The sequence below is a fragment of the Sciurus carolinensis genome, chromosome 12 (assembly GCF_902686445.1).
Source record: "Sciurus carolinensis chromosome 12, mSciCar1.2, whole genome shotgun sequence".
Lineage (NCBI taxonomy): Eukaryota > Metazoa > Chordata > Mammalia > Rodentia > Sciuridae > Sciurus > Sciurus carolinensis.
In genome coordinates this window covers 114395449-114422938 of record NC_062224.1, presented here as the reverse complement: position 1 = coordinate 114422938, position 27490 = coordinate 114395449, and the positions used below count along the sequence as shown (strand labels likewise).

At 48.3% G+C, this 27490-nt stretch overlaps 1 long non-coding RNA gene across 2 annotated transcripts; it reads right to left on the bottom strand.

The window, feature by feature from the left end:
* Nucleotides 1-26: 26 nt before the first annotated feature.
* LOC124961574 (uncharacterized) lies at nt 27-26760 on the bottom strand. 2 transcript variants are annotated; one of them, XR_007104292.1, is made up of 4 exons: nt 26044-26760; nt 12667-12824; nt 9279-10642; nt 27-4440 (listed from the first exon to the last, which is right to left on the bottom strand). It is a non-coding gene; the product is annotated as an uncharacterized LOC124961574 (long non-coding RNA). The 2 variants fall into 2 exon arrangements; XR_007104291.1 differs by lacking the exon at nt 27-4440 and having other exon boundaries at nt 8813-10642.
* Nucleotides 26761-27490: the final 730 nt, after the last annotated feature.

Sequence of the window (27490 nt, the reverse complement as noted above, 5' to 3'; positions counted from 1 at the left end):
ATTGACAATAGTCATTGAAAGTGGAAGTGCGTCAGAACAAGAAGTTCAATGAGGCAGATGGACACTGTGCACTAGCACACAAAGGCACCATGAATTAGAGGACAGTCCAGCTATGCTGACTACATAGTGCTCCCCCAATAATGTCATTACAATACAAATAACATGAAGAACTCTTGATGTATTGACACACCAAGAACCTACCAAGGTTCAGAGGCAATGTCACTTGAGATACTTGGGGCACAGAATGCATTTATAGAATTTTGTTTTATTTAATTAATCTATTTTTAGAGCAAGTCCTAGGGAGGTACTAAAGGGGAGGAGATATGGGTTTGCCTGGTGTAGTTAAAAGCAGGTGTGTGTTCTGAGTCCAGTAGGTCTTGCAAAGGAGGGTCCAGAAAACCAATGAGGCAGGACAAGCCGGAGCCCACATGACACATATTTACTATAGTAGGATGGAGACGTATAATCTTCCAACGATGGCTGAACTCAGTGGGAAGAATTGAGAAAAAATGTTCCGCCTAAATTTCAAGTTATTTTGACTACGGCCAGTCAGCCTGACTCTTGGCTCAGTTTCCATCTGCCCCTGGTGGCGGAGAGCCAGTCAGCTCCCTGGTCCTGGGCTGCCCTACTGTCTTTGGCCAAGTCCTCAAAGGCCTCCCTTCTTCAGGGCCTTCTAAACTCGACTGGAGCGCACAGTGGGTGCTTGAATCTCATCAGGTGGTAGGTGACAGGGCATCTTCTCTGCGGTGGCACCTGGTTGCTAAGGGACCCTGGGGGGCCTCCATCATGACCCCTGGGGAGGGGCCCTGGCTCCATGCCCACCTACAGACGCAAGGACTGGGTCTTTATTCCCTTCGCCGAGGCTGCGGGTGACAACCAGTGGTGACTTCATCATGGAAGAACCCAGGCGATGAAACAGCCCCAGGTGGATCTGAGCTCCCGCGGGAACACATGTGCAGTGCGGCTGGCGACCTGGAGGCTGCAGAGAACCAGAGGGTGCCATGTGCACAGAGGCTGGGCAGTGAGAGGAGGACTTCCCGACTCAGAGCCTGGGGTCTCGCCTTCCTGTGCCCAACGCACACCAAACAGCACACGGTGTGACCCCAGGCCTGCTGGACGTGCCTACTGGGAAGTGACCACACCTGGAGATGGAGGGGAGGAGCCTGTTCCGGCTGACCCGGCTCCGAGAAGGCCAGCTGGCCCAGGGCGGGGGACCTGAGACGCAGGGCCTTTCTGACATCTCAGTTGGCATGGCAACAGAGACTGGCACCGCAGGCTGAGTGCAGGGCCAGATGCTGGCGGATCCCCCAGACCCTTTTCCTTCCAGCCTCCAGGAGAGGAGCCTGAGCGCACGCAGCCCCCTGGAGGCTGGCCGTCCGTGGTCGTGCTTCCTGTGGGCTCCATGTGGCCGCTCTCCTGGGGACGACGTCCCTTCCACACTCACTAGCTCAGCTGCCCAGCGCTGCCAGCACCTGGCACCTCCAGTGGGTGCCTCCAGTGACAGAAATGTATGGCCACAGTTCTGGAGGCCAGAAGGCCAAATCAAGCGTAGCAGGGTTGCTTCCTTGCCAGGGCTGCGAGGGGAGGATCTGCTCTGGTCTCTCTCTGGCTTGCAGATGGCCACACAGTACATTATCGTCGTTTTATTTCTGTCTCTCAGTATCCAAATTTCTTGTTTTTATAAAACCATGAGTCTTATTGGACTTCAAGGACACCATGGTGGCCTCATTTTAACTTGACTATCTGTAAAGGCCCGTCTTCAAATGAGTCCTCATTCAGAGACCCGGGGTTAGAATTCTAACTATATCCTTTTTTTTTTTTTTTTTTTTTTGAGAGAGAGAGAGATACCCAGTTAGACCCACAGTGCACATGACAAAAAATATCTGAGGGTATCTCCCTTGTATTTCCCTCTGCCATCTTTACTAGGTGGCGTGCTATCATCCCTCCAACCCTCCCTGCAAACACAGGACCACAGGGCTTCAGAGAGACAGGGAAAGGGGGAGGTTTTGTTTTTACCAACGGAGTTGTCGACAAGGAGAGGTGGAGGTATGGCCAGGATGGAGAAGCTAATAGACTCCTGCATAACCTGATCTGTGGAAAGACATCACTAAGCGGGTCTTTCCAGAAAACTCTCCAAGGTTTGAGATGGCCTTGGATGTGTGAGGCAGGTGATGATCCAGACAGAGGGTCTCCACAGGGCAGGTTGCAGGAAGGACATACTCACAGACAGGGAGCATCGTGTGTTTGTACTGTGGAATTGCCTTCTCATAGGCTTTAAATTTGAACCTTAAGAGGCTTGCAGAGAGAAAGCACCACAGAGTGAGGAGTCTGTAAGAACATGGGCCGTGGAGACAGGCCGCCCTGCCTGGACCCCAGCTCTGCCCTCCGAGCTGTGTGACCATGGACAAGTTACCTTACTTCTCAGACCCTCACTTTCCTCATCTGTTAAATGGAGAGAGACGTGAGGTTCACGTTTGCAGCTTGAACTACCAACTTTATAATATAAAACATTGTCTTCATGTATGACGTAACAGGAGTGTAGTGGGCAGTCACTGAGTGTCATCGTGGTGGGTACAGGAGGAGGGAGGGTTGAGGTTAGTGATTTTCATTCTTGGCTATACTTGAGCATCACTGGGAAGTTTTAACTATCTGAATGTTAGGCTGCACCCAAAGTTTACTAAATAAGAATATCTGGAAGATTCTAAAATGCAGCCAAGGTTGAGAGGCACTGATCTAGATTACTTATTTCAATTTAAATCATACTGTGGGTTAATAAAATATCTACTCAAACCATTAAAAATCCAAAGGCATGTCATACATAGAGGGAAAGCTTCAATGCAGCTTCAAGCTCTGTAACTCTATTTAAAAGCACTTTGGAACTGAAATGAAATGAAAACCACATTTATCACCCTGAGGACATGTTCACTTTGACTGCCAAACACTTTTTAGATGTTAGAAATTAAGACGCTTCAGAGGGATGTGCTTTGCAGACTGATGAGAATTACCCTGTGTTGTTATCAGCATTCATACCCATAAACTAGGAAGTACTGTTGCTTTTCAAACCCCTAACTGCCCAATCATTAGAGGCCTGAGTGCCTTTCATTTCTCTTCCTCTTCAGTTTAACACACCCCCTGGGTCCCTGAACGTCTGGTCCACTTGCATCAAGGGTAGGCTTGCCCCTTCTGGAATCACGCATGGTCACTTTAGCAAAGCAGGTTCACATTAGGAGACAGAGTATTTGGGAGGAATGTAATCCCAAATTCTGGGGAGCCCAGGGTCAGCTTGTGCTTGCTCAGCAATCCATAGTTGTAGACATGCTTCCAAAGATATGGCCAAATTAATGGAGCCAGGATCTGGGTTTAATGGTGTCTCTTCAGAAAGTCAGTATCTTCTCCAGCATATCCAAGCCCTGAGTCTCCACAGTGCTATCCAGGTCCCTGGAAAAGACCCAGTCATTCTGGCTGATAGCAAGGAGAGCATTGGCTGGCTCCATGGTTAGATTGGCAGAAGGCATAACAGGAAGTCCAGCCTCAGATGCCTCATCTACTGGCCTGGCAAGTGGTTAATATCCCCGCCTTAGAGATTTCTTTGAGTTGGAGATTGAAGACCTCGAAAATGTGCAAGTGTATTTTGGGGTGGAATTAACACTGTAAGATCCATCATCAATTCCGTTGAACATATGATTATGTGTGTTGATTGGTCAACTATGAAAAGATGCAGAGAATAAGTAGAAAAGACCGAGGGCCAGTGGGGAAGATAAAATGCGATGCGCCGTTTTGCTGCTTTCGTGAGACAGAAGGAACAGTGGCACTCATGCAGGTGCTGAGTAAGCTCGGGGAACGTGCTTCATCGTCCACTGGTGTACTGCTTCATCGTCCACTGGTGTACTGCTTCATCGTCCACTGGTGTACTGGGCTTTAACAGGAGGTTCCGTCACATGGCATCCAAAGGTGTCTGTCTTGAGCAGGCCGAAGGCATCAGAATGGAAAATGAAATACCACAAGGGGCACTCACGCCCCTGCTGTTGGAGGGGTGCCTCCCAGAGCCACACCAGGGCGAGGGGTAGGTCCTGGGCTGGCGGGCAGGGCTCTGGAGTGGTCCTCAGTGGCTTCCCTCCAGCACTCCCAGGGTGACCTCCAAGCTCTCCGTGCGGCACAGGTGACCTTCTTGCACAGGGAACTCTGCCTTCGCCAGCTTCAGTCCTCGGATTGCACTTCCCTGCAGCAACACTGCTCTGAGGTCCCTTGGTGCCCACTGGCCTCCCGCCTCTGCCTGTCTGACTTCCGTTCATCCTTGAAGACTTGATCTGGACATGGCTTTCTTCAGTGAATCCTTTGCAACTCCGCAGATCTCAGGAGCCCCTTCTTCCTGTAAATGCTGATAGCTGCCTCCTGTCATTACCACTGGGGCCTAAGTTGGGTATCTGTCTATAGTAGTTTCTGTAGACAGAGAGGATAATTTATTCACTGCAGTTTAGGATGATAAGAAAATAATTAGATGGATGGGAAAATGGATGGATGGGTGGATGGATGAAAGGAAAGTCTGCATGGCTGAATTCTGGATCTTTCTGGAAATTCCTGCACCTGATATAGACTAAGATATGGAAAGCGGGACAGGTGGAATGTGAATAACTTGTATCAACATTTTGATTGTCCCTAAACTGCTACAGTTAAATCTTAGTTGGAGTTTCAAAAAGCATCCCCAGTCCTATTTTATATTTTATTTAGAGACAGGGTCTCACTGAGTTGCTTAGCACCTCCCTTAGGCTGAGGCTGGCTTTGAACTATCGGTCCTCCTGCCTTAGCCTCCCAAGCTGCTGGGATTACAGGCGTGCACCACTGTGCCTGACCTCAAAAAGCATGTTAAACCATGCCTGTTTCTTCAAGTTCTTCCCCTAACGACAATTTAAATGATAGATACACTTTGTACTTTTTAATATGCAGCTTGCTGGTTGTCTCAAGTTTATATTTTGGGTCTAACTTTTTGTTATGGTTTAGATATGAGGTGTTCCCCAAAAGTTCATGTGTGAAAACAAGAACACTCAGGGTTGAAGTGGTTAGATGATAAGAGCTATAACCTAATCCTTCACTGATGTGGATACTGGGTGGTAATTGTAGGCAGGTGGGGTGTGGCTGGAGGAAGTAAGACACTGGGGACATGCCTTTGGGGTTTACATTTTGTCCCTGCTGAGTGGAGCCCTCTCTCTGCTTCCTGGTGGCCATGTTCTGAACTGCTTTCCTCCACGATGTCCTTCTTCCATGGTGCTCTGCCTCACCTTGGGTCCAGAACTATGGGGTTGGCCATCTATGGTCTAAGACCTCTGACACCTATGAGCCCAAATAAGCTTGTCCTCCTCTAGTTGTTCTTATTAGGTGCTTTGGTCACAGCAACACAAAAACTGACCAAAACAGTTCACTATAACTTAGTCCCATGATACCTATTGGTTAGGCTTTACATGTTCAGGATTTCACCCATGACAAATGACTTCACATGACATAACAATGGTGCCTGGTATATGCCAGGCCCTGGGCGAGGCATGGGACTCACTGTTGACTATGACTAACACCTGTGCTCCTGGAGGTTGACATATACCCACTGCATTTGGGATCCGAGACTTCCTAGATGTAAAGGGGAGTCCCCACTTAAGGACAGAAAATGTGCCCTCGGCAGATGAGTTAATTTGATTATAGTCACGCAGGTTAAGATGCAGTAGAATCGAGGCTCGCGACCAGGACTGCTCACTGCAAGTTCAGCTATTTACAAGGTGACTGGATCTAGAGGTAAGTTCGGTGGCCTGGACGTGTCCTCCTACTAAGTCACAGCAAAGGTAACAGTCAATAAGCAATGCCAATGAGATAGAGGCAGAAGGAAAAAGGAGCACCAGGAGCAACTGACAGACAGAACTGAGAAAGTCGAACACTGAGCACGGGGTGGGGGACGCTGAGAAAGCAAGCAGAGCCGGCTGCAGGTCTCAGGGCTGGGAGTCAGGGTTTCCTGGGGGACAGAGGTCAGGAGGCTGCACGGAAGAGCCATCATGCTTGCCAAGGCAGCTTAGACCTGCAGATTCTACTCATCCTCCAGACTTTTTGTACTCTGGAAAACAAAGGTTTTCTCTTGAGAAAAGTTAAACTAGAATAACTGGATTAAGGGGACCCTAAATCCACCTGAGGGCAGTGGAGACGCTTCATGAATTATGAAGGAATTAAGTAAAAGCCTCAGATTGAACAGTAATAATCCACTGTTTACTTCCCCAACCTGATACCAAGCGCTTGGATAGCCAAGCTGTGCCCCCATCCAGCCTCAGTGGAATTTAATTATGTGCCTCAAATTTAATTATGAGTTGGAAAGCAAGTATCATTTCAAGAAGGAGAAGAAAAATAAGAGTCAAAAAAGAAAAGAAGAAAGAGCAAATGATGGGGAAAAAATGTTTGCAAACCCTATATCAGACAAGGCTTAATATCTAAAGTATTAAGGAACCCTTAGTTCTCAACAGAAAACAAAATGGGCAAAAACTTAACTAGACATTTCTCCAAAGAAGACATGCAGATGACCAAGGATATGAATAGACACTTAACTTCACCTATTGTCAGTGAAATGCAAATCAAAACCATAATGAGATATGACCTCATATCTATCCAGATGACCACTATTAAAATATACAGAGGGTTGGCGAGGATGTAGAGAATTAGACCCGTGCACACTGTTGGTGGGAATGTAAAATGGTGTAACCACTATGGAAAACAGAGTAGAGGTTCCTCAGGGGGAAAAAAATTCAAAATTCAAGATAAAAACAGAACTGTTATATGATTTAGCATTCCCAGTTCTGGGTAGTTCTGCAAAAGAATTGAAATTAGGATCTCAGAAAGATATCTGCATGCCCATGTTCACTGTAGCATCATGCACAAGGGCCGACGTGGAAACAATCTCTGTCCATAAATGAATATGGAAAACGTGGCACACGTGTGTCTGCGTGTGTGTTGTAGGGAGTAACCCTGGATTATGTGTGTGAGAGAGGAATATGATCACTTAATAACAGATTGCATAATTGCATATGCGCATGCCATATAGCTGTACCATACACCTGTATATCTGCTATATGAAGCAAGCACATGTCCTACCACAGAAGGACAACAGTACACGACTCTAAGATAGTCAGAGAGTAGAATGGTGGTCGCCAGGCGCCGGGGAGAGGGGACGGGTAGAGTGGATAGTCCAGGTTATGACGTTTCAGTGGCACAAATGAGTAAGTTCTAGAGATCTGCTGTACGGCGCCGTGCCTGTGAGTAGGAAGACTTCATTGTACACTTAAAATTTTATGACGAGGGTAGATCTCCTGTTAAATATTCTTAACCACAATAAAAGGAATGGACAAAGAAGAAATTACTCAGAAAAAATAGACACTGTGCTGGCTGGCAGAAAATGACAACTTTGAAAACCAAAAATTAATGTTTTTAACTAACTCTTTACAGCCATGAAACAAAAACGGTGCTGTTAAAAATAGGAACAGCGAAAGAACAAAAAATGTCTTGGAGATCTAAACATTACGGACATTTACTCAAAGTCAATGCAATGTCTGGGAGAGAAAGTCAAGGGAAATCTCTTAGAAAATAAAAAGAGTAATGAGGTGGAAAACAGGAGACAAAAGAGAGAAAAATCAGAGAATCGCCTCATATTTGATGTCTAATATTTTCTAAGATAAAATTGGGTTGAAGAATCATCAGATCCGGGAATTTAAGGTGGGGAATGTGGGGGACAGGGCCGTAGTGTGAAGAGAGACGTGGCTGAAGCCGAGAGGTTTGCTCAGGGCCCTTAGGGAGCTTCAGGGCACTGTGAAGACGCCCTCAGCACAGACAGAGCTCAGACGAGACCCCCAGACCAGTCACGTAGGAAAGGCTTGAAGTCAGAGGCTCTGAGCCTGTCGGCGGCCAAGCTGGGACCCACGGGTAGTGGAGAAAGGTTTCAGATATGGGAGAATTTAAACTCCGACCAACACTCGAATACCCACCTAAGCTGTCATTCAAACATGCCAAGTGTCAAATCATTTATCTCCCTGGATCTTTGTTTTAGAAAGTTGTTAAAGGATGTTTTCCATCAAAAGGGGAAATAAAGGAAAAAATGAGGAGTCAGAATTCAGAATTCAAGAGGCAGGAGGCAAACAGGAAGAGGCACAGGACAGCCTCAGAGTCAAAACGAGAAGGCCCAGGAACACGGCTGTGAGCCGCCTCGCCACCAACCATCCAGGACAGCGGACAGAGGCAAAGCAAGGTCCAGAGGGCGTGTCTGCCAGAGAAAAGAAAAGACTATAGACTCCGCCTGTCCTTCACAAGAGGAAGCAGACCTGGCGGAGTTGGGGAGTGAGTTAGTGAGAGACCCACAAAAGCAGCGACTAACTCCCCTGAAGTGGAAAACTGGACAAGACACACAAGCCAGTGGCAGCGAGGGGCCCAGCCATGAAGTCCGTTGATGTGACCCTGGCTGTGCAAGTCCTGAATATTGGACAGAGCCAAACCTGTAATATAATATTGCTGCAGTTTGGTCTTGAATGTCCCAAGAAGCCCATGTGTTGAAGGCTTTGTCCCCAGGCCTGGAATGAGCACATTGGGACCCCAGCCTCTTCCAGTCTCTTATTTTGCCTCTGGCTGCCAGGAGGAGAGCAGCTTTCTCTGCCAAGTGCTACCACCATGATGCACTGACTTGCCACAGGCCCCAAAGCAGTGGAGCCAACTGCCAGTGGACTGAAAACTTAAGCCAAAATAAACCTTTGCTCCTTTTAAGTTTATTATCTCAGACATTTTGCCACAGTGATGGAATGCTGACTAACACAAATATATTTGGGATAGCTTTGTAAATGTGCCAAGAGAAGAAATATAAGAGCTAAGTCCTCATTTCCTATTGTAGGAAATCAAATGTCTAAACTTGGAAAATCAAAGAATGGATTGTAATGTTTACCTAGCAGATGGAGATTAATAATATAAGAAGTGGCCAAAGGAATTGACTATCACATAGTAGAAGTAGAAATTAAAAATAAAAAGAGGTGGAACTGCTGTTTTTCATTGCAAACCTTGTGAAACTGTTTAAACTTCTAGATTACAATGTATATTATTTCGATAAACATTAAAAATTCAGTACATAGAAAATTAATGAAGGAAATTAAGTACATAGAAATTCGATGACAGGGAATTTAAAGACATTTTGATACTTTTTTTTCTTTTGTATCAATTTGATATGACTTGTAGAAATCTAAATCTAATTATGTACTTGAGACACATTAACTTACTTCCTTTCATTTTTAAGAAGTCACGAATCATGATTCTTCCTCTGTTGCCTGTTGGGATGTTGTTGGTGACCTAGTAAATGCTTCGCTTGAGAACGAGGACATCAAAGCTCTCCTCTTGGCAGAGTAAGGATGTGAATCACCGAGATAGGAGCAGAATGTTCTGAGCCGACTCCAGCATTTAGCAGCCGCTGATGCCACCGTCACACTACCAACATGCTGAGAACCCTGCGGTCACATTAACCTGGGGAAAACCGAGGGGTATTTGGCATGCTTCAGTCAGGTTTGATGAGAGACAAGAAACTGCTCGGTCTGTTAGCACACCACCTCGGAGCCTGCTTGAGGCTCTTCGGAAAGGGAAGCAACTTCTTAAAGCTGCGAAACATCTTTCCTGTGCTTCATGCTTTGCTGAGTACCTGGGGAGGCAGGGTTCTTAGTGTGAGTAAGCGGGTTTTTCCATCCTCCAGTCTTAAAGCTAACTCATAAAATACACGATGGACAGGAATCTGGTTACAAGCCAAAAACTCAGTTGTCCAGCCTGAGCTCAGTGTTTCAGTAAAACTGCAGCACACAGGAAATCAGGGTGGCCAGGCAAGAGTCCGCCCTCCGTCTGCCAAGGAGTTTGCCAACACTTGTTAGTTAAACATCATCTTTAACTTGCCTTTTTCTTTCCCATTCCAAAGCACGGCATGATGGCTGGGTGGCCGAAACACACTTTCCCAGTGTCCCTCATTTAATTGTGAATCTACCTGTTGGATACTCGAGGGACATTTAATAGCAAGTTGTAATTCAGAGAAGGAAGAGGGGAAAGGAACCATTGGAGATGGAAGCTAAAGCTGTCTATTCTCAGGTCTGCCTGCCCCATGTCACCCTGGACACCCTGCTTAAGAGTGTGGATGTCATGATTAGGACACATGTCCACTGAGCCAGGGGCTGTGTTCCCCAGAAGAGGCATCCAAGCAGGCCGGTCCCCTTTCCAGGACTAAGGCCACTTGGAGAAGGCAGTGAGAGGGGACGACGGGCAAGGTTCTTCTCAATGAAAACATGCAGTGGCCCCTACACGCTGGTTACACGTGGAGGTGCAAATGAGCCACGTTTTCCTGAGCTCTGGGAGGCAAACCCAGGGGAAGATGAAGGTGGTAGTTTTCTGGAGCTCCAGGAAATGACCACGGGAAGATGAAGGCGGCCGTGGGTCCTGGAGGATGGAGGAGGCCACTCGGGGGAACTTCCCTGGGGTAGAGCAGAGAGAGTTCTTTGACCTGCAGCAGCAGTCACCTCCCGGCTTGCTCGCATCCGGCTGTCAGACCTGGCGCACCGTTGCTGCTGTGACATTGTTGAATCCATGACTAAAAAGGTCGGCATCATTACTATGTGGTTTGAGAAGAAAGAAAATACCAGGTGGAAAATCCGTGGTCTCCAGGGCCTCTCGTCCACAGCTCTGCTCTGATTTGCTGACCGTGCTGTGACTCTGACCTGCTCCGAGGAGCAAAACCACCTGTGGCAGCTCCTGAGTCCTGTGGCCACCGAGCCCTCTGCTCTGGGTGGGACACAGGCCCCTGAGCTTATGGGAGCCGGTGTCAGGTCTGCCCACAGGCTCATTTGCTGGTTTAAAGCTTACACACGAGTGAGATTAGCATATGAACCATGTGGCCACCAGAGAAGTTCTGGGGCTCAGGGCAAATACCTCAAGAAGAGGCCAAATAATCTCATCACGGATACTTCGTATGACCTTACAGCAGTCACTAGAAACTGCTAGTTTTTCTACTTCCTGTAATGAAAATTGCTTTCTTTTTGAAGTAACTTGAGAGAAAATTGTAATATATCACTGATTCATAATTAATTCTCGAGATTTTTTTCCTTCATAGAATGAGCCTAATAAATTATCAGTATGTTATGTATTAGAAATTAAATCATCTCCTGGCAATAGATAAGCAATGATTCTCGAAAAGGCTAAAAACTCTGACTTATACAACAAAAGACTTAAATTTTTATCTCACCTAGTTTGGTGCTGCTAGCATGATTCATGGCTTTAAATAAATTCATTTGTTTACTTCATTGTTTACTTTAAAAAAAAATATTTCTAGGTACTTCACAGCCATGATACTAAAGACAAGTGTACATGTAGCAGCGTGTAGAGCACTGTATATTGATCCCAACCAGTCATGTGAACAAAATTCCCAGAATTTTGATCACTGCTTTGATATCGAGAACAGTCTTTGATAAGACCATGAGTTTGATATTGACTACATGCCACCATCTTTTATGTGACAGCAGAGAAAAGCAACTTATTACAATACATTTTTTGGCTATTTGCTTATCAAGCAACTTAGCAATGGATTAGCAGACAGTTGCTTCTTAAAGAGTCAAGAAGCAGGAATTGAAGCATGTGTTTCAGAATAGAGATGGAAACGTTGTTGACAACTTCTCATTTCATCGTTTTGCCAAGAGTGGTTATAAACTCACTCAAAAATGTAAAAAAAACTGCACTAATTTGTGATAATTACTAATATTATTTTGTGATGAAGCAGAATTGAGAACAAAGTCATGAAAAGTTGGCAAAAATGCCCCAAAGGCAGATCTCGTTACTTGTGTAGGTATTTACTAAAATGCTCACCTCTTGCCCAGAGATTTTGCATTAGCCCACCTTTTCTTTATCCAAATCTATATGAAATAACACTTACTCCCAACAAGACATGCTGTCTTTCCTGCATTGGATTAAATGAGCACTTATTTAGAGCTTAGTCTACATCAGGCTGGGGCTTTCCGTTGCAGGAACTGAGCTCACTCCCAGTCATTCACTTTCTGAGACCACCCCAGCACTTTACTTATACCAATACCTAACATTTTGTTTATATTAAAGGCACAAGTTAACTTGGTTAGGGCACTCGCTGCCCTGCTTTATTGCAAGCCTGACACTATACTTTGGGCATAATAGGTGCTCAATAAGCACATGGAGAAAACAGAAGAGGCCATGACCTCTTCTGATTGTGGACCATTAAGCAATAAGTACTATTATATCTAAAATAATAAATGCAATTGAATGAGAAAATGCAAATTGATCTTTAAAAATTCAATTACATAAGGACTTTGGAGATAACATTTGCTGTGTGTGTTTCTATTATTAGTGTGAATAAATTATTGTATCTCTTTAAAAACCCCCTTGGTGAAGTCAGGCAAGACAGCAACCCAGACTTGGGAATGACCCACTGGCCTGAGCCACACCACTGCCCTATGAATCAAAGATTCTCGAGACAGCTGAGGATCAGGGAAGAACCAAAAACAACCTTGTAAATTCTCAGTCTTTTGCTTGTGCACAAAGAAAACACCCTATAAATAACCTCTACAAATAAAATTGAAACCCTGGAGGCTTGGGCAGAGTCAGGGGACTGACCTTCTGCAGGCAGAGCCGGGGACGTGGGAGATTTGAGACAGGATCCACCGGTGGGGACTTTGGTTATAATCCCCTTGGTTATAAGGAGTCCTCATCAGGTCGAAAGATGTGTCACCAAGGGCAGGGTCCCATCCATTGCGTTCCAGACACCACGGTGCCTAACAGAGGGACAGGTGACGAGGTATCATTAGTGTGGGAAAGGATCTTTACCAAGATATAAACAAATAACTGACTGCTCACTCATTGAACCTGTTTACCTAAAGAAAGCCTCTCCCCTGCTTGTGAGGTGAAAGGTAGTCTGCTGCATTTGGGGGGTGCAGTGTCAACTCATTCTTGAACAGGAACCAGTGTGGGAATCTGGATTTGGGCTTGCAGGACAGTTGCCCATGGAGTAGCCTGGGGTAGAGGAGAGAACCCCTTTTCTAATGGTTGGTAAGCTTTCCTGCTCTTTGCTCTAGAGGGAGACACTAGCTCCATCTTCTAGGGTGTTTATGATACAAAGGTGCTGGAAAAGAGAATCTGCAACAGTCCATGTCTCTTTTCACAAGGAATCTGAAATATGAGAGACTCAAAGAAATGGCTCTCAACACACGCATCACATGCATCTGTTCTAAGTGGCAAAGAGGAAGGCACGCACATGAGAGTGAGCAAATACGTGGACTTAGACGCAAGGGGTGGTGTGCAGAATCAGAGCGTGCGAGCCTCTGAGAGAGAGGCTGTCTGTCAGCCAGTGTGTCAGAGAAGACTCTTAGGAGATGGTAGCACTAGAACAGAGACCTGCATGAGATACTCGGAGCCATCCGAGTATCTGCCGACAGCATCCTACACCGAAAAAGCAAGCCAGCCAAGGCCCAGTGCAGAATGCTGCTTGGTGGACAGGACAGAAAGTCAGCAGGAAACCCAAGGAGAGTGGCCAAGCAGGAGCAGGAGGAGTTGAGGTTGGAGAGCGAATCAGGGACCAGGCAATATGTGGCGCCCAGTGGCCCTGGTGTGCCGAGGAAGAACTTCCTTTGACTTTAAGTTGCATAGGTTGCATTTGGCAAGTACATAAATGAATGAACAAATGAATTAATGATTTCCCCTTATTTCTGAGTTGAGTGGACATAAAAGGGTCATAGGATGGGGACTAGTTGAGAAATTTTCATTCTAAGTCACTGCTAGGCCTAGAGGAGCTGGAGCCTCAAGAAGTAGGACAAGAGTGACACAGCAGAGCAAAGAGACAAGGGCATGCCGCGCAGCCGCCTCCGAACAGCGGAAGGCCTGGGTCCGAGGCCCACAGGCCCAGGAGCACTGCTGTCCGATGCTGTTGCTCGCGCCCCTCGCCAGGCCTGGCTGCCTGTCCCTGCCCCTTCCCAGCTCCCCTGGGCATTTTCCTTCCCTGGTTTCCTTTCTTTTTCTCCTCTACACATTTCTGGCCTCCAACCCTCCTGCTCCCGATTGCCGTTGCTCAGGTCTGGGGTCCCACTTTGCCTCTACCCGTCTAGCTGGCGAAAGGCTCTTTGCCTCTTTCTCCATAGCTCCATGTCTCCCCCACCTGTGAAGCCCTGTGAGGACTGCACCTCTCGCCGGTCAGCGCCTCCTCCTCCCGGGTCCTGGCAGCGGGAAACGCCCTCCCCTCCTCAGGCTGGCCCATGGGCGACGGGGGAGGGCGAGACTCCCACTCCAGTAACACGGGGGAGAAGGACTCACCGTCCCCATGGTAAGAGCCAGGCCGGCGCTCGGACGCAGGTCTGGCACATGGCAGAGGCACTACCCGTGTCTGCCACCACATGGCTGTCTTGGAGCCTTTGGCCTGAATGTTTGCACCTGAATCAGGCAGCGTCGCAAAGCTATTTTTTTTCCTTTTATGAGCTCAAGGAAGAGAGCTGTTTATTTTGTTTTGCTTTCACAAGCATGATTACCATAGCTGCACAGAAACTGGTTTTAGTTCTTACCACAAAACCACAGAATTTGTGATAGACAAGATATAAACGGTAAAATCCCAGATGACATTTGTAGACAGGAACGACAGAGTGAAGCATGGGAGACCCAAAATACAGAGTCAGTTCACATCTCTGACAGGCGCTTAAAGGCAAGTGCTCTGCCGCCGTTTCAGCCCACCCCGCTGGGACTAAGCCCACATCCTCCCATGCATCTGTCTTTTCACTGTGTCACCACTTACCATGAATCAGCAGGTCACTGGGACTGGAAAGTGTGTTTGATTTTGTTCCACCAACCTCTTCCGAGGGTCTGTAGATGCCAAGAACTGCACTGGGCGCCCGCTCAGACCTGCTGTATGGCTCAGGGAGCACCAGCACCGTGGGCAGGTGGGGCCTGCGCACCGCAGGACCCCAAGCCCCTCGCAGCAAGGGATGCCTGGAGGCATAGCTGAGGTCCCAGCCCCCAGAGCCGGATTCTTCTCATTGCCACTGAGTGGCCCGAGGCGGCTCTCAGGGCCTCAGCTCCCAATGGCGGGCTAAGCTCTCCATTGTTGCAACCACAACTCAGCACCAACTGCTCTCTGGATTCTTGTCTTGAAAATCCAAGGACAAAATCCATGGGACAATGGAAGGCAAGAGTGAAAGAAGTAAGATCGGCTCAAGTGTGAAGAATAGAAACAGAGCTCTTGCAAAGGCACAGGGAACCCAGCAGGGGCTGCGGCAGGAGGGTGCTCCTCCAGGGCTTACACAGCACTTGGTCAGCGCTACTGGTCCAAAGGTATGCTACTAAGGGTTTGGAAAAGAGCCAAGCTATCCGTTAGCCCTGCCATCCTACGTACCTCTGTCCTACCCTGCTTTCCGGCTGCTGGTTGGGAAGCAGGCGGTGGAGGTCATCACATGATGGATGCTCAGCTGTGCAGCTCCAGCGCTATGAGGAGCAGGCGTTGGCATCTGCTCCACCGGGATTTCCCAGCCTGCCACACCTCAGACCTGTGCAGGAATGGTGGACTCTGCACAGCCAGGGCCCTGTGCTCACCACCCCACCAGCCAGCCAGGCCACCACTCTGCAGCCCAGACAAGGGCTTGGCTCCAGTGGGACAATCACATACAAATAAAATAGTCCAGGGTTGCAGGCCTCAACAGACACACTCACGGGGTGCAAAGCAGGCCCAGAAGATGGGGCATTAGTTGTTGATAAAGGTGAAAGGGAGGGCTGGAAAGAAATCAGAGAGGGCCTCATGTAATGTGTGGCACTTCAGCAAGCTGCATCCGGACCCAGAGCCTTTCCCTAGGTAAAAAGGCACAGAGACAGGCAAGACATAGCCTCCTCTGAGCAATTCAGGATGGTGGCCGTGGAGGATGCAGAACGCTGTTCTGTGTGACCCCCAGAGTGCTCGTGCTGAAACCTTAATTCTCAAATTCATACCCAGATGTTATTTGGAGATGAGGGCTTTGGAGGTAATTAGCGTTAGAGGAGGCGGTGTCCCCAGGATGGCACTGAGAGCCCCATCTCACCGTGTGGCCCTCCGTCCTGTCATGATGCAGCACGAAGGCTCCCACCAGATGCAGACACCATCCTGGTGAACGTCACAGTCTCGAGAACCATGAGCTAAATCAACCCCCATCTTTATAGATCGCCCAGCCTGCGGCATTCAGTTATGGCAACAGAAAACGGGCTCAGATCCAGGGGAAATGAGCTCAATCAGAAGAGATGATGCCACAGAATCAATCAGCAGGGGAATCGCACTTGCGTGTGCTCGTGAAAGAATTGCGTCATGTTGCTGTTCTGGAGGAACTACTGGGTACCTGCCCTGCCCTTGTTATTTGGTTGCAGTGAACTATTTAAAAAATGAGTTAACACCTCCACTACAGAGAGGCACACGTATGTGCACGTGCACCTGACCCAAGCAGTACGGAGAGTCAGCAGAGAATCGTTATTGCTTCGGAAAGACTTAGAAAGGATTTCACAGTTTTAAACAAAGTTTGCTAAGGATATTTTCACTATAAAAGTCAACACATTTTTATTACAGAAAGTTAGAAAAACAGAGTTAACAAAGGCAGAACAGAGAGAAATGAACATTTTCACATTTCCCAAAGAGAGTTGATATTTTGATTATTTCCTTCTAGCCTTTTTTCCTATGCACAAGCTTTATTTGTTTGTTTATTTGTTAGCCTAATTGTTAACACCGAATGATTTTTAGACTGCGGAGAAGGGAATGGTTTAATGGGATTTCACCTCAGATAGATGGCTGTAAAGGTCGTTTGGCAACATTTATTGATTTTCCATTACGTGTCAGGCACAGCGCGGAGTGCTATGTCAGAACAGCAAACACCGTGGGCACAGCATCTGCCCTTGCAGGTTACCATGGAAATGTGAAGGCCTGGAAATAAAAGAGTGGAGGAAACTTTGGGCTCTGTTAGCGAAAGCTCCCCTCTGCGGCTCCCGTGGCCCCCTCGCTCTGCAGCCCGGAGCTGGGACTGAGCACCCACAGGTCAAGGGCCTCTGGGCTCTTGTGCCAAATGATAGCGTGTCTTGATTGGAGCTAACAGGAAGGTGTAGGTCTGCCCTCTCTTCTCCTAATTCCTGGACCAACGGTGACTCCTTGAAGCTGCCCTTCCCCTGGCAGCTAGAGCTGCCCCCTCTACCTGCCCCCTCCCTCGGTGGCAGCACAAAGAACAGGAGGTGGCCCTGCCAGTGACCTCAGCTGCCTAGGCTGCCTCCCTCCTGCCACAGGGTGAGGAGACCAGGCGGCGGGGAGCAGAACCCCAGGGCCGAGCACACCACGGGTTGTCTTTTATCTTAGACGCGCAAAGCCGTCCCTCCTCCTTCCACACCCAGAGAGCCAGTCACCACCAGCAGGGGAAGCAGAGGGGTGGGCGCGACTCTGTCCGGCGACTCCTGCTGCAGGAGATCCAGCACCACACACAAGCTGCAGGTTCTCACCCTCCACCGCCAAGCAGAGAGCCTGGCCCAGACTGCAGAAGGCCCCTTTCCAAGTTAAGGGACGGTGGCTCCTACAAGTCCCCGGCCTCCGTGGGCTAAACATTAACCACATTAACCCACCTCAAACCATTCCTGGTCATGGATCAAATCTCTATAACGTGCTCACGCCAGGATCCCGGCAGCCTGGGGAGTGCCATTACACACACTGTCCCATCGGCGTTAATAAGTAACTGAGGGATGGCGGGTTCAGGAGCAGGCAGCCTGGAGGTGGCACCACAGCCGGACACGAGGGGTCGGGTGGCAGGAAGCCAAGAGTCCTGGAGGGTTTGTAGAAAAATGTGACAAGAGTGAGCTTTCCTCATTCCTCTGCACACACGCCCTGATAGGTCAAGGTTATTCTCACAGCGACTGGTAATGCCATGAACTTGAGAATCCACTCGGGCAATCGCGTGTCTCTATCAGCCAAAGCGAATGCCTTTGAAGCTGGGAAACTCCTCTGACTGGTTAAACATAACACAGGCCCGCTTGGAATGGCCAGACCGTAAACGGGACAGCAACGCGTGGGAGAAAAAACCTGGACGTGGAGTCACCATGTGAGCTGGGAGTTCTCCTAATGGCCTGACTTTGGATTTTAATAGGATTCGGCATTGTGATTTATGACACTTCCCTCTATAAAATACACCCTAGCTCCTCTTTCTACCAGACCCAGACAGAAATACGGATACAATCTCCATCATTCCCCTGTGGTCCCTGCAGCTGTCGTGACTTAGATTCCCCATAGGCGGCCATGGTCCCAAGGTACCCACCCAGAACAGAGGCCATGGCAGGCACTCCCCGAGGCTCTGAGGAGGCTCAGAGGGCACAGCGTTTCATGAACGACGAAGCTCCGTGCCTATGAGGTGCACTCACCTTCTGCATAATCTGTGACTAGGACAGGAAAACCAGATGCAGTCAGCAAGGATTAAGTTTGGGGGTGGGACTGAGAGACAATGGGAAGGGGAGGGGAGGGGAGGGCAAGGAATTTTGAATTTTTACTTTATGTCACTTTTCAATATTATAAATATAGATGAGTTTTTTATATTGCTATGTCTCAGCATTTTCAGTAAATTAGAAAAATAAGTGGGGCACACTGCTGGTGAGCCCATGCGTTTGTTTACTTGAGAAGCCCAGGAAGGTGGCCAGTGTCCACTGAAACCGAAGCCCCTCCGTGCTCTTCACCCCGTTACTCCTGACGACGGTCATCATAGCGGTGATCACACTTGAAGCTTTCCGAGTGTTTATTAGGCACTCCGTTGTCATATGATCTCAGGGCCGTTAGTGTAATTAATTGTATTTAATGACTAGAAAAACGGAGGCACAGGGATTTAATAAACTCCCCAAGATCCCCTTTGCTGGGGTGAAATCTCCGGAGCACTAGAGATGCATGGAGTGACCCTCAAAGCAGTCTGTGTTCCCTCTGTCCTTGGCAGACACGTAGGTCCCACAGAAGCTAGGTCCCCAGAGACAGGAGGCCTCTGACATCCTGCTGTAGCCACCCATCGCTGGTCACTGAGTTCCCATGTGCGACTGAAAGAACACTGTCAACTACTGACCCGAACCTGGGCCCTGCGCTCAGTGAGTGCTGAGAGTCTGAACGCCAGTTACGCTTTCCGGAAGCCAGCATCCTTCCCACCCCTCGGAGGGACACCTGGGCTGCCGCCTGCCGAGAGCCCCTGAGACATCCCTCTAGGGAGCCTTGGTTTTGCAGATGTCAGATGTGTTACTCGCTCTTGCACTTCTGAGGGCCACCGGCCTTCCCCAGGACTCATGTCCCCACAGCCAACCGGACAAGAAGCCCTGGGAAGGAAAGGTGAGAGCCACTCTCAAGGGAAGAGGAGAAATCCCCGCCATGCGAGCCCCGCACCTATGTCAGCCAGCCCCAGCGCCTCAACAGCCTGTCTTCTCTCCCCGGGCCAAGGCTCTCCTCCTGCAAATGGCCCCAGCCCCACAGCCATCCGGCCAGCATGGACATTGAGCAAATGAGCTTCACCCCGTGAGTCCCTTGCCTGAAGCACCACAGTACCATCAAGTGTCCTCAATGCCTCTCTCCCTGTCACTGAAAAGGAAGCATAAAACATTCAGCTTCCTGTCTGGGGACTCCTTAATACCGAAGAACACGGAGAGACTGGAATCCTTCGGTGCATGACTGAGTGATTAGCCGGAACGTGACGTCGCTCGCTGTTTGATGGAGCCCCAGGGTGGTTCTGAATCACGAAAAATCCAAGAAGAGGCAGAGGGTTCTAGGAGAAAATGCACCCCCGTGGCCAATGTAGAGCATCGACCAAAGAAAGAATCCCTCCCGGAACAGGGTAGACCCCGAATGATGGAGTAAACCCAGGTCTGAAGCAGGCGTGGCAGGCGCCGGCGGGGGACTCTCCCAGTCTCCACTACCAAACCTGCATCCTGAAAACTGCTCTTTCCTCACCTGCCAATAGATTTCCCAATTTTGACCTTAGAATTTACAAAGTTTCTCAAGTACTTGCTTTAATACTAGTCTGTAGATGGGAACTTCGTTTCTCCAGATCCAATCCTCATTCTGCTTCCTGCTCTGGCCCCTCGGGTGCCTGGGGCCTCCTGCACCAGGATGGGCAGAAGGGGCCTCTGCAGTGTTTCCAGATTCAGGGGAGAAGATCTGACAGGTCTAAGTGCACCGGCATTGCACACATCTGTTAGGTTCTCCCTCACGTCAAAGAACGTCCGTTGTGATTTGCTAAATTGTTGTTTTAAAACAAAGTGTGGATTTTTATCACATGCCTCCTCTGCATCTCCTGAGTAGCTTAGCTGATTTTTCTCCTTGAGTTCTTAATGTGGTGAGTTACTTTTTAGATTTTCCAACATTAATTCTTCCTTGCGTTTCTGCAATAAGCCTTCCTTGATCATGATGGACTTTAAAAATAATAGGGGACCAGGTTCAATTTCCTTATATTTTGTGAGATTTTTATTTGTATTTGTAAATGAAAATTTGTTCATTTACAAAAATTTGTTCATGTATCAAACTCAGGATAGCTTTATGAATTGGTAGGGGAATTTTTTTTTAAGTCATTTTCTCTGGAAAAGTGCTTATAAGAAGAGTAAGTAATGAATTCTCTATTTGATGGGTAAATTTAAACATGTCTACTAAATCAACTTTACTAATATTAATATTAAAATATTTACATCTTAATCAGTTTTTATTTTGTTTGATCTATCAGTTTCTGATAGTCGTTAACAAACCTCCAATTATGGATTTTGTCAGTTTGGAGAGTGTGGTGATTGTTATATGTTCCTGATGAACTGTTCTTTTAATCATTAAAAATAACTCCTTTTACAACTATTGATATTTGTGCCTTAAAATCCAGACTTATCTGATATTAATATTGTAATATCAGCTTTCTTTCTTTCTACTATATATTTTAAAAATAGTTTTACTTCAAAGTTTTCTATGTCCTTGCTTTTGAGGTATATAAGTAAGGAATGCTTTCGACTTAATTTGAAATTTTCTGCCTTTTAAGTGCGAGTTTCATCCCTTCTTATTTGCCGAGCGTACATATATATCTGAACTTTCTTGCATCTTTTTGTGTGTTTTCCATCTCTCATGCTATTTATCAAGTCCTTGTTCATATTCTATTCAGTTTTCTTCCTTTTCTTCATCTACCTCTTTGAATATATGTATTTTATTTTCTCTTCATCATGGACACATAATAAAATCCAATTTTGATCAATGTCCCTTATTTACCAAGTGGAGGAAACCGATGCTTTAAATCCAAACCCCTCAAGTTCATATCGTCGACAACCTTCCATTATGCCCATAAACTCCTCAAAATGGCCCCTCTTGTTTGCGTCATTGACACTATTGGGCCCCTGTTTCCTTACTCATTGCTTTCCATGTCTCTAACCCTCTTTCTGGAATAACCTTCTTTTCTCCGAGGCTCACCTTTCTGTGGTTTCTTCAGTGTCCATGATTAGAGAATGTGTCTTCCCTTCTTTGAAAGTGATTTCATGTCGCCATACATTTCCATGACAGCTGAGCTGGACACTTGGAGGTATTATCCCATTTCATTCTGTCTTCTGTTGCTGCTGAAGTCGGCTACTCATCTTGGCCAGTTTTCCTTGTAAGGAGACCATATTTTTCTCTTGGTAACAAGAGATTTGACGTGTCCTTGTCTTTGTCCTTCTGCAGTTTCCCTATGGAATTCCCTCTCCTTGGGATCGATCAATTTTAATGTGAAGATTCATGTCTTCCTTTAGTTCTGAAAAATTATGAACCAGTATTTGTTGCTTTTTGTTCATCCCTTTTTTTCCAGCAGGGGTATATTAAACTTCTCACTCTGACTTCAGCCTCCTTTAACTCTGCCTAGGATTCCCCATCTCCACCTTTTCCCTGCGGTGGATGTTTTGCTCAGATCCATCTTCCATTAATTTATCAACTAGTTTTGTTTTCAGATACATGTATTTTACTGTTTAATCTACATGGAGGTTTTCATCTGTATTTTTATTTTTCAATTTTTCTGCGATTTCTCTTTTTCTTTTTTCTTTTTTTTTTTTTTTCGGGGGTGGTGCTGGGGATCGAACCCAGGGCCTTGTGCTTGCAAGGCAAATACTCTACCGACCGAGCTATCTCCCCAGCCCCCGATTTCTCTTTTTCTATGACTTTGCTTTTTGTCTTCTGATTTCTGTCCCTTCTTTTGAAGTTCTAAAGTGAACATTTAAATACGTCTCCTTTCTCAGGCGACCAGTCTCCCTCCCGTGCTGCTGCCGAGTCTTCCTCGGGAGGAGCTCGTGCTGCCTGCCTGACGTTCCTTCTTCCTGGAGGTGGTGTTCAGCGGGAGGCCTGTCGACTGAGCTGTGAGCCTGACCAGGCTCCATGTTGGCCTCTGCAGGGCCTCTGGGTTCCACCGCAGCTGCACGTCCATGCTGACTTCTAAACCTGGGGTTCCAGAGCCCCGTGGGCCACGTATATTTAGATCCTACACTCTCTGCTCTGTGCCTTTGAGACCTCGTGGGTCCCGATGTGCAGCTATTCCTGAGGTCACAGGTGGATTTCTGATCCCTTTACGTGGGCAGGACCTGCTTCTGAGAGTCCTAGCAATAAGTGGAAGACGGCTACAGCTGCGTGTGATGACTCAAATGACTTCAGCCCCAGGGCCTGTGCGCTCAAGCGTGAGAAGCCCAACCCCTACCCACAGACTCTCAGTACCTGACGTCCTGCCAGTCTCTCCTCCTTTTGACTTCGGGGTTCTCTTTATTTCTGCTGCCGATGGATCTTCTCTTCTGTTGAGGTTTTATGCCTGGAGCAGAGGAAGTTCCTTCTGCTGGGTTTCCCTGGCCTTCACGCTGGACTTGGCAGTGCTGCACTCAGTTCCTGGCCTCGAGGTCTTCACTCGATGCGCAGAAATGTGTCCCGAAGCTGCTCCGTCCCCTAAGCCCGTGGTTTGTCCTAAGTTTCCAGCGTAAGCTTCCCATTGGCAGAGAGACAGACTTCCTGTCCCTGTAGCATAATTGATCTGTCTTAAACCATTTTTTCCTTAAGTAGGAGATGTCTCAAACATTTTAGATATTTGTATAGAAATACTTGTAAGTCAGAGAGACGTTGGTGAGTATGCCATCAATACCACCTTCTAATTATGTGGCCCTCAGTCTCTTCAGATTTTATATTAGAATGAAAGTTTCTTCTTCAGGGCCGGGGTTGGAGCTCAGTGGTACAGTGCTTGCCTAGCAGGCGCAAGGCCCTGTGCTGCTCCCTAGCACTGGGAGAGTTTTCTACGTAGGAACATGTTATTTCGTTCAACTTGAGTGATTATGTATTGAGCATATGACTTGGGAGAGCATTGTATGTATGATGCCATCTACATTTCTTTGTCCAGGGCCAGCCTTTGATTCTAAGGCACATGATTAGTTTTACCAAATGCAAATAGGTGGCACTTAGTTTTTAGTGTATGTATGTCCTATGCAGTATTTGGTACATCATACTAAAAAAATCATTCACTGTTTATCTGAAATTCCAATTTCCCTGGGTATCTTACATTCTATCTGGAAAACCTAAACTGGACCCACCTATTCCAGTTTGAACAATAGGGCTATTTGGGAGAGACCTCCTGTGTGTGTTCCATGTTTGCCAATATCTCCTTTCAAACCAGATGGCTAAGCTCAATTATATTTTCATATAGAATCTCTCTCAAGGCACAAGGGACTTTTTAATCAAAAGGTCCACCCCCTGCAATTGAAGTCTCAACATTATTTTTATTTGATCTGTCCTTCCTTTGGATCAAATTAGCCACGTGTGCAATGAAGTCGACAGAGTACAGAAACTTCCTACATCTTTTAAGTCAGCTGAGCTGAAAAGGAAGGCGACCCAGCTCTGGGCCCGTGGTAGATTAGGAAGTCAGTCCTCAGGGAAGGGCGCTTCCTGCCTGTGTTCTCTCGCTCTGGACCTCTAAGGTCGCTCTGATTCACAACTACTCACTCACCATCTGGGGGGCCCTGGACAGACCATCTTCTCTCCAGGGGTCTGTTTGCATCAGAAAGCCTGCAGATCCTCATTCCAATATCACCTGGGGACTGTCGCAGGTGAAGGAGTGGCCGGGAGGTGGACAACATCGTGCACACAATGGACAGTGGAGAGGACCATAACCACAATGAAGGTCCCCCAAACAGGAGACCATGCTGGGGCCTGTGCACTGGATGAGATGAATAGAGCTGTGCCTCCTTGAGGGGTCCCCAGGTCCTTTGTGGTGATGCGCTGCTTGGTCAGGCTGTCCATCAGCAGCTCCCAAGGGCGGCTCTTCCTCTCCTCCCCTTCTGTGTGCCCTACGCCTTGAACCTGGGAAGTGCCTCTTCCTCAGAGCCCAGGCCACAGGGTGCTGTTGTCTTCACAGGAACCAGGAAAGCAGGGGTTCCCTGCAGCTCTTTCCAGCTCTAGCCAAGGTCCCGAGGACCTGCCACCCGTTAGCGAGAACATCAGACCCTAGAAAGTGAGAGTGAAACGAGAGAAACGTGGCCTCTGCTCTCTTTTATTCCTTCTCTTGCCATCAGAAACTAGGGGATGGGTGGCAACAACAGACGCTATAGAATTGGACAGGGCTCGTGGAGAAGGTGGGAGGAAGAAAGAGAGAAAGAGGAAGGAAGAAAGGAAGGAAGAAAAGGAAGGAAAGAAGGAGAGAGAGAGAAAAGAAAGGAAGGAAGGAAAGAAGGAAAGAAGGAAGGAAGGAAGAAAGGAAGGAAGGAAGGAAAGAAGGAAGGAAGGAAAAAGGAAGGAGAGAGAAAAAAGAAAGGAAGAAAGAAGGAAGGAAGGAGAGAAAAAAGAAAGGAAGGAAGGAAGAAAGGAAGGAAGGAAAGAAGGAAGGAAGGAAAAGGAAGGAGAGAGAGAAAAAAGAAAGGAAGAAAGAAGGAAGGAAGGAGAGAAAAAAGAAAGGAAGGAAGGAAGGAGAGAAAAAAGAAAGGAAGGAAGGAAGGAAGGAAGGAAGGGGAAGGAGGGAGGGAGGGACAGAGGGAGGGAGGGAAGGCAGCTAGTTCTCTCTGAAGTTCCCCGTCTTAGAGACTAGAGTGGACTTGCGCAGACCTCTCTCGCTCTGTGCAGCAGATCTTTCCTTGCAAGCAGCGAGGCCATCCCAGTGAAGCTCTGCCGCTCGGAGATCCTGTCTCGGGTGCAGTGGCTCCTGGGACCACATCTCTCTGCCATGCTGTTTAAAGTGGAGCTCGATAAAACCAGGATTCCTTTCACAGTGGGGCGACTCGTCCCGGCTGCCTTCCAACCCCCATCAGTCTGCACCCTGGAGGCAGTTGTGCGCAGTGGGAAGAGGGAATGGGGCAGTCGGCTTCTTGCAGGTGTGGGCACGTGGAGTGCCTGTCTGTACCCGTGTCCCTGGGCACCCTGAACCTCCCTCCGGCACCCTCTGCGCCCTGGGTAAGGAGTAGATGAGCATCTCCATCTTCCAGGATCTATGCTGTGGAGAGAAGGGAGCGGGTCTGTCCCTCTCGTCACTGTCCCTGTGTCTCTCGCACCCGCCCAACGCCCGACACGTCGAGCCTAGTGATTAACGAGGCTGTCATTGCATTGCTGTCCGTCCAGGGTGACAAGTACCACCAGTTCCCGGTGGTCGAGTGCTCTAGCATCACTGCAAGCCCTTCCTTAGATCCAAGAGGACGGCAGGCCGGGCTCCCTCAAGACTCTGGTTGCAACATTTTTGTCAACGACTCAATATACCGCCTTGTTTTATGTGCCTTTCTGTGTAAAAACGCCTTATTTCATGTGTTTTGGTTCACTAACGTCAAACTCGGGCTGGGGATGTGGCTCAGTTGTTAGGTGCCCCCGGGTCAATCCTAGTACCAAAAAAAAAGGAAAACCCCAAAGGACAACAGCAACAGGAGCCCCTCAGACCCACGGCCGCTCTCGGCAGTTCTCACTGACGTCCTCCCCTTCAGCTCTGGACTCAGTCCGGGTTCCGCGGCGGCTCGAGGGTCCTCCTCCCTCGGGGATCCTCCCCTGAACTCACTTACCAAACTCCTCCATTTCCTCCAAGGACCAACCGAACCTCAAGTCTCTGGTCTTCTCAGACTCAGAGAAAGAAGTAACGCTTCTCACGCGCAGAAGATGGGCTGTCATCCCTGAAGAGGCGCCATCCACGCCGACAGCTTGTGGATCTTGAGGTCAGAACCCACACCTTTGTCGCCTCCGAATCCCCGGTCACCCCGGCAAGGACTGGTGCACGACCGTGACCGAGAGCTGCTTTGTGAAAGATCCTCACGTGGCATCTGCGCGGCTACCCAGGGGCTTATCTCAACACAGCCGGGGGCCGGGGCCTGGCTTTGCCCTGCCCCTACCCAGGGGCATTCGGCTCTCAGGACAGGAACAGAATTGTTGCCGTGCTACAGAAACCAAGGCCTGTCCTCTGTAGAGAAGGAGATCACATGTCAGGTTCTCTCCTTATTGGACAGTCCTGCTAAGCCAGGCGGCCCAGGTACCCATGACCATGTCACCTGGGAGGGCGGGCACTCAGGGCTCCGTGCCGACCACTCGGAATCTCTGTCCCCAAGTTCTTGTGAAGGACAGCACAGCACCCGGGTCTCTGGGTGGCGAGGTCAGCAGTCCTCCTCCAGGGCACACTTGCCGGTGGGATGCCAGGGACTGTCCCTGCAAGGCTTGGGCTGGAGCCCTGGAGAGCTAACACACCCGATGGAGCAGCGATAGCCGCCTTCTGTCCAGTCCACGCTGCTGACCTCTCGGGAGTGTTGGAGACGCTCGTGATCTTGGCCTCTTTCCCTCACCTCACAAGGCAACAGAGGTGGGGCCAGCGGGGGAGGTGGGAAGGCGAATGAGATCAAGAAGGAAGACCGTTCAAGTTGGTTACGTCACACACAGGTGCCTGCGGGTTACCCAGAAATCACCTCCAAACCCCTCCCAGGTGAACACAAATGATTGATAAGAGTCAGATAAAGCAATGGAACCCTGAGGTGTGGCTTATGGAATTAGTCACTGCTCTCCACTTGGTGAGTCAACTAAGCTGGAGTGTAAGAAGAGATGGCAGCCCACAGTCCTGCAGCAGGGGAAAAACAGATGCCCCTCTGTGGAGTAAGCCTTACGGGATCTTCTGTAATTCTTCAGCCCAGCTGGGCATAGTGGCACACACCTGTCACCCCAGTGATGCTGGAGGCTGAGGCAGGAGGATCACAAGTTGGAGGCCAGCCACTTAGCAAAACCCTGTCTCAAAACAAAACAAAACAAACACAGAAAGGCCCTGGGATGTGGTTCAGTGGTTAAGCATCCCTGGACTCAATGCCCAGTACCAAGGACGACTCCCTCAGCCCGGCCCTCTGGGCTCTGCTTCTCATGGTCCCATGCATTCGCCAAGGCAGAAGAATGGACAAGTCCATCTTCATTTCAAGGAACTGAAGTCTAAGGAACTGTATGCCCAGAACTACCAAGGCTCAGCACTGAAAGGACCTT